The following is a 1,251-nucleotide window of genomic DNA, read 5'->3' as shown; positions in this document are numbered from 1 at the left end:
GCAACAGATTGATTTTGTGATACTATTGCAACATGTTTCTAACAACTCTTGGAATAACGGGTAGCCCTGAGAAGGATCGTTGGTGGTGTAAAGTGGCTGAACTACCGTTAATACAGATATATCATAACCATGCTAATTTCATCACTTCTGCCATAAAATGCTAGAACAGGCAGTAATTTCTGCATCTAATGATATGCGGCATGCTGTAATTAAATGGATTAACATGACTCAGGCAAAGGTGCCAAGATGAACAAAAACGTGAATTATTTGGTGTTCTCATTTGCGATAGCGCAGTACGTGATTGTGATCTAATGTAATATAAGCGTAGGTACTTGTGATTGCGTGAAAACTACCCTATAAAAATGTTCTCTTTATTTTCTGCTCAGTTAAAATAAACAGTAATAGAATGTTTTCTCCAATTTTAATCACTGGTAGGAAAACTAAGGGACCAAAGCACCTGTTTTCCCGATAGCATGAAATTCAATATAGATATACATGCATTCAGTAATATAAATTATTAACACTAACCGGATGTGTACACAAACTATCCACATGTTTCCAGTTCTGTCATCTAGAAATGATTCATAGCTCGACTTTTAAAAGCATAGCTAAAAAGGTGTGAAAGTTCATGTGTGTGAAAAAGTGCATTTGTGTAGAAGATTTGCAGCCAACGCTTCACAATAAGTTGCCTCCTCGAACTATTGAATCGGGCTGCATACAGATTTCAAAATCCATCAAACTGTGAAGAAAATAGTAAGTGCATACATTATACATTACTTTTAAGTTATAGCTTGCAACTTTACTTTAAAAATAAGAAAATGTTGGAAGGACTGCATCGACAAAAGAAGTCCATAAGTGCTGAGTTAACCTGATTGTGTGAAGATTTAAAAAGTTTTATGGTGTATAATAGAATGTTAATTCAAATGGCTAGTTAGGAAGAACTGGATTCGGAACAAAGATTCACTTTACATGTATATACTGCAACAATTGACTTACTCACAATGTCTTACCCAAGATTCCATTTTACGCATATTTCTTTTGGTTTGAAGCTGATCTATCTGAACTGGCTTCAATCTTGTCGCATTTTGCACCCTTAGTTGTCTATGAAGACTTAATGAAAACTTATTAATATAAGCCTGTATTCCTCGACCATTGATTTGTTAAGGCTGTGAAAGTCAAGGCATTTGAACTCGGCTGTAGAAATCGACCCATGACGTCGTCGCAGTATAACACAAGCACTTACAGTAGCAG

The sequence above is a fragment of the Watersipora subatra genome, chromosome 8 (assembly GCF_963576615.1).
Source record: "Watersipora subatra chromosome 8, tzWatSuba1.1, whole genome shotgun sequence".
Classification (NCBI taxonomy): domain Eukaryota; kingdom Metazoa; phylum Bryozoa; class Gymnolaemata; order Cheilostomatida; family Watersiporidae; genus Watersipora; species Watersipora subatra.
The sequence above is the reverse complement of the archived record's forward strand: the minus strand, read 5'-3'. Positions refer to the sequence as shown.